Raw genomic sequence first — 14,518 nt, forward strand, 5'->3', positions numbered from 1 at the left:
TATCCCAGCTGTACTTATGATATGATAAAGAAATCCTGGGTTTAATTGGGTACCAAATAATTTTTTTAATCATAGTGTTAAACTTTTTAATTATTGTATAAGGGGGAGGAATAGAAATAGATTGAACTATGTATAAGATTCCCGGTAGAAGCATCATCTTTGTAATTGATAATTTCTCCTCTGTTGAGAATTTTATTTTAGACCATGTATGTATTACATTATCTTTTTCTGTTAAACATTTATCAAAGTTCAGTTTTTGAATTTCTTTTATATGATTGGCAATAATTATACCTAAATATTTTATTTGTTGGGACTGTGGTATATATTTTTCAAATTCATTTTGAATATTGTATTTTTTGACCCAGATAACAAGATTTTTATTTTATTGTGATTAAATTTAAGACCTGAGTTTTTTTGAAAATAATCTATATCATTAAATAATTCCTGAATTTTGGATTCTTACCTCCCAAAGTAATCAGAATGTCATCTACAAACATTTGAATCTTTGAAGTTTTATTAAGACTTATGTCAAAACCTTTAATATTACTATTATCTCTAATCAAATTTGCCCAAGGCTCCATAACTAAGGTAAATAAAAGAGGGGATAATGGACATCCTTTTTTAGTCCCTTTAGTAATAGGTATGAACTGAGAAATATTAGAACCAATTTTAACATAAGCTTGAGATTCTATATATAACTGGGTAATAAGATTTATAAAATTATTTGAAAAATTAAGTTCCTGTAGAAGAATAAAAAGGTAATCCCAATTAACCAATTCAAAAGCACAATTTATATCTAAACTGACTATAGTTAGGTTATTTTTAAAGTGTTTAGTTGACTCAATTAAGGTTATTATTCTTTTAATGTTATCATATGTTGTTCTATTTATTATGAAACCTGCTTGGTCCTCGTCTATTAAGTTGGAAAGATAATTCTTAAACCTCTTTGCATATACAGACAAACATTTTATAGTCCATGTTTAATAACAAGGGTCTATATGATGCTATTGAATGGACTAAATAGCAAATGCTATTTAGTCGATCCAATACTGTCGAAATGGCAAAATAGCAAAGTCACGGAACATCAAATTTTTTCCCAGGGAAACAAAATCAGTGGTCCGTCTTCGGGACTTTGCCATTTCCTCCACTATGGTGTGATCTTGGTGTTGGTATATTTAAGTAGGGGGATTGTGGGGGCACAGCCCCCCACATGTGGGGTGTGGGGCAAAGCCCCCCACTTAAATTTGTGTTTAAGTTTATTTGTTTTTTTTATGGAGCAGTGAATTTTTTCCCTGGGAAAAAAAAAATGTGTTCCGTTTGTTCAATATTTTTTTGTTTCGATATTATCGGTACGATGAAATAGCATTTGCGATTTACATTGTACGATAATATGATATAGACGCAATAACAATATAGGTCTATATGAATTACATTTTGTAGGGTCTTTTTCAGGCTTTAGGATGGGAGAAATGAATGTATATTTCCATGATGGATGGATAGTATTTTTATTTTTTATAGTATTGAAAACTGAAAGTAACAAAGTTAGTGCTTTATTCAGTATAATTTTGTAGATTTTTGGAATAATACCATCATTACCAAGGGTTTTGTTTTGTTTGAGTGCATTAATTTGTTCTTGGATGTCTTTTAATGTAATTTGTATATGAAGTAACTTAATTTGTTCTTCTGTTAATCTTTTTTTGGAGTTTTTATTGATAAAGGCTTGAATATCTTTCTTTGGGTTTATTAGTGCAGAAGATTAGTTTAGCTTAAGAAAAAATGTTCTAAATTCAATTAATATGTTATGTAAATCAGATACCTTTTTTCTTTTGAGGTGAATATATTTATTTAATGTGATTGAATTTGTTCAATCTCTTTTACTTTATTGGCTAAAATGTTCAAAGATCTGGGATTTATAAAAAAATTAATAAATTTAAATTTCTCTAGACTAATCATAGTTTTATGGTTTAGAATCTCAAGATATTTCTTATTTAAAGATTTTAATTCATCCAATTTGGATTTTTCTTGTTGATTTTTTTGATAACTCAAGATTCAGAATATCAAGTTTAGTTTGTATGTCTTTTAAGTCTTTTTTCCCATAAAAGTCTTTTTTTTTTTTACCAATCAATTATTCAGCCATATAAATATGCTTTCATTGCATCCCAGATGCAAATTTCAGATGTATCATTGTTGGCATTAAATTCTAAAAAACTATTAACTTCTTATAATATGAAGGTGTTAAAATCTTTTAATTTAGTGATATATGTTGGAATCCATTTTATCTGAACATCAGTACATCTATAAATATTTATATCAAAGGTTATAGAATTGTGATCTGAAAAGGGACATGTAATAACTTTACATTACTTAAAGAATCGGTTAAACTGTTAGAGATAAAAACTATGTCTTTTCTTGAGAATGTGTTATGTCTGTGTGAGAAAAACGTATAGAATAATGATTTTGGGTCCGCATAGTTATCAATGTCTTTCAATAAAAAGGAAATTGAAAACTATTTTAGTAATCTGGCTGAACTTGAAACTCTTCTCTTACCTTTAGAAGTAGAGTCTGAACTATTAAAATGCAATTAAAATTGCCAGCTAATATAATATTGCCCTTAGAAAATTGGATAATATGATCTATATATTGTTGTGCTGAGTTCTATCCAAAGCCAGGAATCCAGTACATATTTATTACAGTGAATATTACGTTATTACATTATATGACAATAGAAGCTACCATATCTTTATTATCTTTGTATGAGTCTATTATTTTGGGATGTGGTAATGTATTATTCCAAAGTACTGCAACACCTCTTTTTTTTCTTTGAGAGAGCTCAGAACTAACAAGGATTGAAAAAGACTTAGATTCTAATTTGGAAATGTCATCCTCTATCAAATGAGTTTCTTGTAAAAAACTTAATTGTGAATTATGTAACTGGAGATATTTATTCAAAGACCTTCTCTTGTTAAGGTTATTTAGCCCATTTATGTTAAGAGAAATACTATGAAATGATGTCATGTTGTAAATTTGTTGGACTAAAATACATGCTGGTTAAGATTTTTATTAAATTTTGGTCTATGAGATGATACTAGAAATATGATTTATATTGTGTGAAACGTAGAAAAAAGATTTAAAGTTAAAAATATTTAAATAACTTTCCACAACACATGGTTTAGTGAAAATCAGAAAAATATTATCAAAAATTATAACAGAAACTTCTAATAATAAACCCCGCTAAAACCCACCTGGAGTTATAAATTCCTAATTTGAGTGGCATTAATCACTCAAATTAACAATCCTACTAGCAGCATATTTCTATCAAGCTCTGACTAAACATGAACTACTTCATAATTAAAAACGTGGCATGTAGATAGGAATGTCAGTGTTAAGCAAAAAGGAGAACTCATCATGCACTTAGATTAACTTATAAATAAATTAACTACTAATAAATTACAACAATGAATCACATATTATCAAGTTACTAAATGTCTAGCATCATAGTTAGCTATAACAATTAACACTAGCATTGTTTAAAGTCAGCAGAAAAAAATATAAACAGAGTGTATAATATCCTTCAACAAAAGGCTTATGCAATTTATTTAGGTTTAGTGAATCAATATGAAAGCCTAGATGTCGCATTTCTTAGTATAGTTTTAAAATTTGTCTACTGAGACTACAGTCATCACAATTAAAAGATGATTGGATAACAAAAAAAACACGACACTAGGAAGACAAAAATGGTTACACCCAATATCAGGTATATATCAGTTGTAATACTATTTCCCTACTAGCAAAAAAATAGGGAGAGACATATTCAAGAATAAAATTATATAAAATAATATGAAGTCATGAATCTTGAAGTGGTCCTGATTAACTTTAAAGAAAGTCCACAGGACGTACTTCAGTTTATCTTAAAAGGTGATCTCTAGAATGGGAAAATATGTTTGTTGGAACTACATAAGAATAATACCTGTATGAAAATTAATTATAGGGTTTATGATATCAGGTATCAAAATCTACCAGAATTGACAGCAACATTTATATATAGCTGGTTACAGTTTAAAAAAAAGGCAAAATATTGGAACACCCTGTCTAATTTTCCTATTATTCTCTGAAAGGGGCCATTAATCTATCAGACTTAAACTAAAAAAGAAAACAGTATAATTTTGCACGGATATTTTAAAGTTTCCCAGATTTATGTTTATCAAAGATCAAGCAATTAATGCATAACTAAAAAAGGTTATTCATGAACCTAGTGATCTGTAAATGTGCTATTATAAGGCTGAAATTCAAATCAGCAGCAATAAATATTTTTGCATCTAATATTTATAGTTGTTGTAATCAGGTTTTCAGTTTTATGCTTTGATTAGTGAAATCATAACCATATAATTAAATTATTTTTAAAACTATAGAGCTATGAGATTGACCAGTACTATAAATTTACACTGTTCTAAAGTCTCTGCAGTCAGCCCAATACAAGAATGTATCACATAGTTTCATAGTTTCATAGTAGTGTACTAGGCTATCTGCCCGGGGGCATTTATAAGCCTAGCCAACAGCGATGTGGCTTTACACCACCCCATACTATATAGTTGCGCCTCTCTAGTAGTGACACATGTGGGACCCCATTATTTAGTAAACTATACCTCTGTCTAGTAGTGACACTGAGGTGATTCCCGGGGTAAACTTGCGATCTCCCATCCATGCATCGAGATTTTTCTTGAACAGTGCCAATGAAGGGCTCTGTCTCACATGAACAGGGATTTTGTTCCAGAGTATGGGTAACCTCTGTGTTATGAATCTATCCCTCCAGCATGTCCTATTCAAATTTGTGCAGAGGTTGAAATCTTTAGTTCGTGTGGTTCTGGTGGATTTGGATTTTTTGAGATGGAGCATGTCCATCAATTCCTGGTTGGACATGGCCCTGTATGTTAGGCACAAATCACCTCTGAGCAGGCGGTATGCTACTGAATAGAGCAGGAGTTTCTTTAATCTAGCTGGATAAGGCACATGTTTGAGACCTATGATCCTCTTGGTGAGGTACTTCTGGGGTCTCTCCAGTTGCTGCATGTGCCGGGTGAGATACATCCCAAATGGAGCATTATATTCAATCATGGGCCTGACAAGGGAGGAATATAGAGGTACAATGACCTCCTTTGATCTGGATGAGAATCCCTTCATGATGAGATGGGCAAGGTAGAATGTCTTTCTGACCACTTTGGCAACATGGTTGTCAAAGGAGAGGTCACTATCGACTTGAGTCCCCAGGTCTCTGATTACTTCTTCCGTATTCAGTGGGTTATTGTCTACGTGATAATTTGTGGGTACTTTGTTTTTCCCAAAGGGGATGACTATACATTTTTTGGCGTTAAGTTTGAGACCATGATTCCGAAACCAGTTGTCCGTTTCAGTGAGACCTTTCTGTAGGATGTGTGTCAGCGGGTGAATCAACTATGGCACCCAGTTTGCAGTCATCTGCAAACTTTGTCAGCCATAATCCTTCCATATTTGCTTTCACATCTGAGAAGTAAATGCCGAATAGGAGTGGACCCAAGACTGAGCCCTGTGGGACACCACTTGTGACTGGTTTTGAGTCTGACATGGCTCCAGCAATTTTAACCTTATGGGTTCTGTTTTTTAGCCAGTTTGCTACCCATCTTGTGACATATGGATTTACATTTAGGCTGCTGAGCTTGTCAATGATGCCAGAGTGTGGTATCATGTCAAAGGCCTTAGCCAAGTCCAAGTAGGCAGTGTGGACAGCCTTGCCCTCATCGATGGCACTAGTGACTGTCTCGAAGAAGTCAACCAGGTTTAAGAGGCAGGATCTGCCTTTACAAATCTGAACTGTGTGGGATCAAGGGTCTGCAGATCCCCAATGTCGCCATTTATGAGTTCCATGATGATTCTTTCCATAGCCTTACAGACCAGGCTGGTCAAACTTATGGGGCGGTAGTTACCAGGGTCAGTAGAATTTCCCCCTTTGTGGAGTGGGACCACTGTTGCTGTGCGCCAGTGTTCAGGTACATATCCTGTAGTGAGGCTAAGATTGAATAGAGTTCTTAGGGCGGGTTTAGTTCATCTTGAAGTTCACGCAACACGCAACCGGGATACCATCGGGTCCCATAGATGCTGTGTTTTTGCCTTGTTGAGTGCTGATTTCACCTGTGTGTCTGTGATGACAGGTAGGTTACATTCAGCAGGGATAATTACTTCATCTTTAGGGGTGAGGGAGGGAGAAATTTGCACTGAACCTATCTGCCAGAATGTTGGCAATGTCAGTAGGGTCAGTGAATTTTTGTCATTGTGTACTAGCTCAGAGCATATCTGAGAATTCCTCCCAAGGTTCTGACATAATTGAAGAAGGCCTTGTGATTGTCTTTGGTATCCTTGGCAATCTTTTTCTCAAAGTTTGCTTTAGATGTTTTTATGAGAGAACGTAGTTTTTACTTGTGCTGATCAGGGAAGCCTTTCCCTTGTGGGATTTGGCTTTGTCCTGCAGTAGCTTCCTTCTTTGTTGTACAGTTTGTTTATAGCCGGGTCCACCAACCGGGCGTTTTCCCTTGGTGGAGAGGGTCTTGGTTTTAGTTGGGATTGCTTGATCCATGCATTCTTGAAGATGTCCGTAGAAGGCTTTTGTGAAGGATTCAGCATTTTGGGATGTGGTTTCCATTAACCCAGTAGGCTTAAAGGATATCATTTCTGACTTGAGGAGCACAAAGTCAGCTTTTGAAAAGTTTTTCACTGTAGTCTTTTGTTCTGGGTGTGGGGGTGGGATATGTACATCCAACGTGATCAGTTTATGATCAGATCTTACTAGTGAGGAGTTTATATCCGGTGCGGAGCATTTGGACCCCATGTTTGTGATAATCAGGTCAAGTATATTATCTCTCCTCGTAGGAGAAGTGACCAGTTGCTCCATAGCATTTGAGTTTATGAATTCCAGGAATCTTTGGGCTAGGGTGTTAGGGCTAGAATAGTGGGCCCAGTCTATGTTGGGGTAGTTGAAGTCACCCAATATGATGGTGTTTGGTGTGACATTCATATCCTCCAGTGTTTTCAGGAATGCTTGATGGGATTCCTGGGATTGGGAGGAGTTCTATAACATGCGACCAGTTGTATGGCAGTTTTGCCTATGGTGAGTAAAACTTGTATGGTTTCTGATGCTTCATGGGTAGCCACCAATCGAGAGGTGTAGGTGTCCTTTATGAAAATGGACACTCCCCCTCCCTTTGTGGTTCGGCCTGGAACTTGAGGTCGAAACGCATGATATGAGGTATAGCCTGGTAGTGCTGGAGTGCTCTCAGGAGCCTTGAACCAGGTTTCGGTTACTGCACAGACATCGATGTTCTCCATACTGAGAAGTGCTTCGAGTGCCTGCATCTTGAGATTTAGACTTCTGGCGTTGAGCAGCATTACCCTTAATTTATGGAGGTTGATTTGTCCTTTGAGCATTGCCTAAAAAAGGCACTATGGGGGTGGCAAGAGCCTTGGCCAGTATCCGGAAGCCCAGTGGTGACAGGTGCAAGCCATCCCTTGCGAAGCAACGTGGCTTGTCCAGCATATCATCCCAGGCTGACAGACATTGGATCCCCCTAGAATGACACCAGTGATTAAGCCAATTGTTAAAACTGATCATTTTGTCTTTGTACTGAGGCATCATTCTTGGTGAAGGCAGGATGCTGCTCAGGGTCAGGGTCATACCAGTCTGGGCTACATAATCGGAGAGCTCCTCAATGTCTCTTTTCATGTAGTCCAGGGAGGTACGTCTCAGGTCATTCACACCCGCATGGACAATGACTGAGTCATACTTGTACTTGCTTTGGAGTGACCTGAGTGCGTGTGTAATGTGGCGGATCCTAGCCCCCGATAGGCAGCTCACCGTTACCCTCTCCTTATTCAGCCTGGTAAGTGGAACATCGGTGTGTCTGACTATAGAGTCACCTATTACTAATGTCTCTGGCATAGTATTTTGCCTTAGGGGCTGTGATTGTGCGATACACCTGTTGCTTGAGGTATGTGTTGTAGGTGTTGCGTTTTGTGGGGGTGTATTTCTGGGTGTCTGCTTTGGAGGCCTCTGTTGTTTTGGTAAGTTTTTTATAAGAGCCTCCGAGTATGTCTTTGTGTTTTTATGTGTTTGGTTTGCATTAGTGGTGGTTTTATGTGTGACTGGTTTTGCTTTGGGTGTGGGTACCATCTCCTCCTGACTGGTCTTGTCAGTCCTGATTTGAGAGAGTTCAGCCTCCAGTCTGGCTATATAGTTGCATCTCTCACAAGTATATGTGTTAGTAGGAAGGAGGAGAGGGTTAACATGGCAGTTAATTGTATCATAGTTGTTAGCAGACATCTACTCTTTTGAAATAAACTGTGTATAAGAGATGTAACTATATTTCTTATTGTATTTTAAGCTATTCTGATATAACCAAAACATGTGCTATACAATTCGACAGTAAGATATAAGGAAACATTATAGTGGATAACAGCAAATGCAAGAATGTTAACAACCACTAAGTGCAATACTTTAGTGAAGCTATAACACTGAATGTCAGGCAGAATGAATTACTATTTTAAATCTTCCTACTAATTAAAGGCAGAACATAGGTTAAGTTATAAATTATATATGTGATATCCATCTATTAGATTTAATAATTTAAGTCCGGTATGATCATTTTGCTAGTGTGATTGATATTACTGTAGGTATCATTCTACATAAAAACAACCCAACTCTACCTACCAAGTAGAAGACTACATCAGCTTGACCTTATTAGATTAAAGATTATCTTTAGAGTATGACAGTCATCATAGGAAGACTTGTGAAGGTTTATCCTCTTTTCAGAAGTCATAATCATTGCAATCCATGCTGTAGAAGTCAAAAAATACATTAGCATTCGGATACTGCCTTTGGGAATTTGCAATTCCATGGCATGAACTGCCAGTCACCTCAGTGGCCAGCCTACTTGTAGTTGATAAATTTGTGTCAGTGAGAGGTAATGGGTCAGAAAACTGCCATATTTGCTCATAGGGAAGACTGGTTTGACTGTATTGGCTACTGCCCTCCCCCTTACTATGTGCTGGCTTCACATTTCTATGGGTCACTGCCTGCTATGAGGTGGGGTGAGGTTCAGGAGCATCCCTGTCCAGATCCTAAGGCAGGAACACAACCCAGGCCTGCTCACATGCCTGCCTAGCATGGTTGCCATTCTGAGCTGTGGTTCCTGCCAAGACTGCAGCAACTGAATGTGCCAAAAAACAAAAGAAAGAATATAAGGTGAAGTACCAGATGAGAAGGCAAGAAATGTGGAAAAAGCATAAATATAGTTGCAAGTATAGAAAACTTTTGTAAGAGCCTGATGTTGGTCAAGAATGAACAGAGGAATGGTTAAGGAGAGGTGAATTTGCATAAAGAAATGAAAGGTTAACATTGGCAGCCCAAAATAGTGGGCTACGTAGACAATAGTTAACAAAGTCCATTGAACATGTGGGAGAAACAGACATATGTAGGTTTTGTAAAACCAAATTGAAAGTAGTCACACATGTTGTTGCTGGTTGCGTTGTACTAATAACAGAGGGACTGTATACTGAAGGGCATAATAATGTGGAGAGACTGTTACACTGGAGATTGTGCAAACATTATGGTATCAAAGTGGCTGAAAAACATTGGAAATGTGCCACAAAGAATCATAGAAAATGATGAAGTTTATATCACATGGGATCACCCAATACCAACAGTTCAAAAGATAGATGCTAGAAAACCGGATATAGTGGTCCAAGAAAAGAAGACAAAAGTAGCATTGATCATTGAAATCGCTACACCCAGTGACTACAGTGTCTTGCGTACAGAGAGACATAAAGTCATAAAATACCTGGATCTGCAGGCAGAAATGAGAGCCATGTGGAAGAAAGATTTCCAGACTGTTCCAATAGTAGTAGGAGCAACGGGTCTTATAAAAAATAATTTACAATTGTATTTAGATATGTTACCAGTTCATGTAACACTGTATGAATTGCAGAAGGAGTCATTACTGGGCACATTACGGGTGCTGCGAAGAGCACTTTTGGCTGACATCAAGGAATGAAACAATACTAAGTTCATGAATTTTAATCGTACTTTGACTTAGGAATGAGGTCCATTCCTGTCATGGTATTAGAAACCCAAAAGACTTGGAGAAATTAAAAATGGACCAATGGTGATGGGGAGGATTGGATTTCAAACATGGTATGACAAGTGACACACAAGAAAGGGGAAGACCATGATGGGTTATAAGGTTGGGTGAGGACCTCCTGCGAAGCTGTTCAAGCAGGAAGCTCCGTCAGATGTCAATCACCTCTGTGACTGGTTCATGGGTGGCCCCTGCCACTGACAGCCCAATGATATGAATCTGCCAAGGACATGAGAATGTACTCCATGATCCAAGGTGCCAATACAATATTCAGATCACTGATCCACCTCGATCCTGTCCAGCTTCGACACCTCGCATTAGGTTACCCAAGATAATCCCCACTGTGTCTCTACCATATGAGAGGTTTACACTCACACCAGAGAAGTAGTACCAGAGAAACACAGGAATGGTTAAGGAGATGCGAATTCAAACCAAGAGATGAAAAGTTAATAATGGTGGCCCAAGATAGTGAGCTATGTACACATAGGTTTACAAAGTCCATCGAACATGTGGGAGAAACAGACATATGTAGGTTTTGTAAAACCGAATTGGAAGCAGTCGCACACCTCGCTGCTAGTTGCAAAATACTAATGGCAGAAGGACTGCACACTGAATGGCATAATAAAGTGGCGAGACTGCTGCACTGGGGATTGTGCAAACATTATGGTATCGAAGTGGCTGAAAAACACTGGAAGCATGAGCCACAAAGCATCAGAGAAAGTGATGAAGTTTATATCACATGGGATCATCGGGTCTATTTCACATCGTCAAACTTGTATAAGATGTAATATATATATATATATATATATATATATATATATATATATATATATATATATATATGTATATATATATATATATATATATATATATATATATATATAAAATGTAATATCGAACCCAAAAGTCCAAAACTGCACAATAACAAATACACAGAACAGCAATTTTTTTCCCATGTCATAAAATATCAGAATCTGCAGGCAGAAACAAGAGCAATGTGGAAGAAAGATACCCAGACAGTTCCAATAGTAGTAGGAGCAATGGGCCTTATAAAAAAGAATCTACAATCATATTTAGATATGTTACCAATCCATGTAACTCTGTACGAATTGCAGAAGGAGTCATTACTGGGCACATTGCGAGTGTTGCGAAGGGCACTTTTAGCTGACATCAAAGACTGAAACAATACTAATTTCACAAACTTTAATCGTACTTTGACTTAGGAATGGAGTCCATTCCTGTCATGGTATTAGAAACCCAAAAGATTTGGAGAAATTAAAAAAGACTGAAACAGCTTCAAAGGCCAAAAGTGAACCCTCTAAGTCATCCTGCAGAGATGTTGGTCTGGGAACTGCTGAAACCCCAAATGTTGCTGATGAAGATGGTGGACCAAGCCTTGCCCCATGACTCACACTGTGAGCCCTGCCCCTTGACTCATGCTTTCAACTCTGCCCCATGACTCACACTGTGAGCCCTTCCCCATGACTCACACTGTGAGCCCTTCCCCATGACTCACACTGTGAGCCCTGCCCCATGGCTCATACTGTGGAATAAATTAACATAAATGAAGAAAAACAAAACAACAAAGAAAAGAAATAATAAATAGAAAAATATGACAAAGAGAAAGAGAGCAGTGCAAAAAATTGCAATGGTTGATATGCTGGAATGTACTCTCATATGATAAGCCCTAAAAGGAAAAAAATGCAGCCAACAGAGCAATGGTGATGTCAATGTTTGGGGAGCTCCTGTGATAACACTGGAAGATATGTCTTGCCATGCTACTTTATCTTTGTAGGACAGTGATACAGGTTATAGATGGTGTGTGTCTGTGTGTGTGTGTGTGTGTGTGTGTGTGTGTGTGTGTGTGTGTGTGTGTGTGTGTGTGTGTGTGTGTGTATGGACAATCAATCAAGGGAGAAATAACCAAAACATACAAATTAAATGCATTGTTCAAGTCTATCTGAAGTTGTCATACACAGTGCTACAAATGCCATGATATGTGTGGCACAGGACCACATAGAGCATGCCTAACAACAACAGCATGAACAGGCAGTGCATCTGCATTCACTACAGTAACATTCAAGAATCATACCTCCATATTTGCATACATAGCAGGTCTCGTTAGCTTGCTGATGCTCATTTGCATGTCATTATGTGGTCATATGCATAAAATGCATACCATGCTATTTTTCTCACTAATGTGGTAGTGTTGTGTGTTTCTAAATAGGCCACTCCCTACATGCCACTGCTCACTGCATTATTTTAAGTAATGCAGTGCATTAATTGTTTCTGAATAGCCCTATGCTATATCCATGCTTGTCAGGGAAGCTACAGGAGAATGCAGATATGAATGAAATCTTGCAGTAGTGAGTTCTTTCATAGCTTTGGTCTACAACACATATTTCTCTTACATTTCTTCATTTATCAGACACAACGAGTATAATGAATTAGGATTTAATTTAGTAATTCTGCAAATATGGCAGAGTTTACATACGTAGCAGCAAAGTAGGAGCTGTACTAATATAAAAGCTGATTTTTGTGTCATATATGTATCTTTACCCATGTGATGCAGTTTTCACATATTCATTCATTCATTCATTCATTCATTCATTCATTCATTCTTTATCTGATGTCTGTTTTATCCTACTCATGGTGATGGGAAACCACAGCCTACCCCATCAAGCAGTGTGCACAAGGCAAAGAAGCAGTCCCGGATAGGATAACAGTCCATTGCAGGTGCACACACAGAAACACACAGAAACATGCACACACACGCACACCCACACACAGAGACACACACACACACACACACACACACACACACACACACACACACACACACACACACACACACACACACACACACACACAGAGGATCTTTATTGGACAGAGTAGCATGACATCAGGCAGCAGTGTTAACTCCTGCTCCAGTATGCTGTTTTGTTTTTGTTTTTTTTTTGTTTTTTTGGTGCAAAACTATATGCATTTCTATGGGAATACAGAAGCACCTAAAGAATTTTGTGATTTTGGATATTTAGACATTTTCCTGCCGTTAGCGTACTTTTTTACATGTCCGATACATTTCTATTTCCAGGCAGCTCTGACAATTTTCATTGGTGCTGCTGCTGTTGGTTCATACCACTGTGTTCTTTTATATCTGATTTTCATGTGATATTTGTTATGGGAAATGTTTTGTTTAGTATCTGGATTGCCAGCATAATCTCAGGTTTAAAGTTACTAGGTGAGCTCTTTCTCAGGACCTTTTTCACTTACAAAGGCAAATTTGTAACCCAATCCTTCTTTCTTTTTCCATTTTGCAGTATTCATCATTTTGTGACGTTAGTTTATGCTACTGAAGATTAACATTTGACCTAGTGAAATAATAAACTGTCAGATTAGGCAAATGTTATATTTTATATGAAAGTGTTTCAAGAGACTGTATGAAATGAATTAAGGAAAACAAATTATTCTTTAAAGTTTAATAAAAGTAAAAGTTGCAGGAGCATTATAATGAAGAAATAGCACTGTTATAGTCTTGCTTAAAGACTGAAGGAACATCACAGATGTAACATACATCAGCCGTACAGATTCTACAATGTTTAGGAAATAGTCTCTAAACTTAATAATAACATTGCTTTCTGGAAATATATATTTACTGAGGACTTCAGATAGCATCTTGGACCGAAAAAGTTCTTTGAATGAGTAGAACTTAAGGAAACGTAGTAATTCTCACAGATTTCAACAAAAGTAGCTGACGAAGTAGCAACTGTAATGATATTTTCACAGTACCCTATATATAAATGAAAAGTAATGCGATTTTTTTGAAAATCATTTTCCAGTTTTCTGAATAGTACATTTATCATTGTCTATGGCTTGCTGAAGCTGCACAGTGGTGCCTTTCCCTCTCTCTCTCTCTCTCTCTCTCTCTCTCTCTATCTCTCTCTCTCTCTCTCTCTCTCTCTCTCTCTCTCTCTCTCTCTCTCATTCTGTGTTCTAGACTAATTATGATCTTTTGTTATTTACCTTCAGAGAAAATCCAGCATTTCAACAACAGTGGCTGGAGCTAATTATGGCCTCTATTTATGTTGTTTTTTCTCACTTGTTTTATTTATGTTTATTTTAAATTTATTGATCGGGTTAGGACACAGATCCATGGAAGGACTTATTTCAGGCCCAGCCTAGCAATAAAGCAGCAAACAACATTATTACCAATAGACACAGCAGTTCAAATAATGAATATATAAATTTTCTTTTGCAAGGTGTGATTAGATTATGCATTTAGCCTACAGTATTTATGCTGTCTGCATACGTTTTTACATTAAGTGCTGGCTGGCATAGTCAAATGTTACATACATACTATG

This window comes from Protopterus annectens, chromosome 5.part1, assembly GCF_019279795.1.
Source record: "Protopterus annectens isolate FY-2018-M chromosome 5.part1, PAN1.0, whole genome shotgun sequence".
NCBI lineage: Eukaryota > Metazoa > Chordata > Ceratodontiformes > Protopteridae > Protopterus > Protopterus annectens.